Source organism: Kryptolebias marmoratus, linkage group LG19, assembly GCF_001649575.2.
Source record: "Kryptolebias marmoratus isolate JLee-2015 linkage group LG19, ASM164957v2, whole genome shotgun sequence".
Lineage (NCBI taxonomy): Eukaryota > Metazoa > Chordata > Actinopteri > Cyprinodontiformes > Rivulidae > Kryptolebias > Kryptolebias marmoratus.
Window position 1 is genome coordinate 10,331,907 of NC_051448.1, and position 290 is coordinate 10,332,196.

The following is a 290-nucleotide window of genomic DNA, read 5'->3' on the forward strand; positions in this document are numbered from 1 at the left end:
TTCAAACAAAAAATTAGTGACTTCAATCAAAAAAAAAAAAATCTTTAAATAAATTTTTGTTTCGTAAAAAAATATTTTTATGGTTAAAAAGTTTTTAAGATGTTTTTTTGTTTGACATTATTATTTTTTTGATTGAATACTACTTTTTTTGTTTGACATGATTTTTTTTTTTGATTAAGTACTCCTTTTTTTGTTTGACATGATTTTTTTTTTTTGATTGAATACTCCTTTTTTTGTTTGACATGATTTTTTTTTTTTGATTGAATAATTGTGAAACAAATCTATAGTAC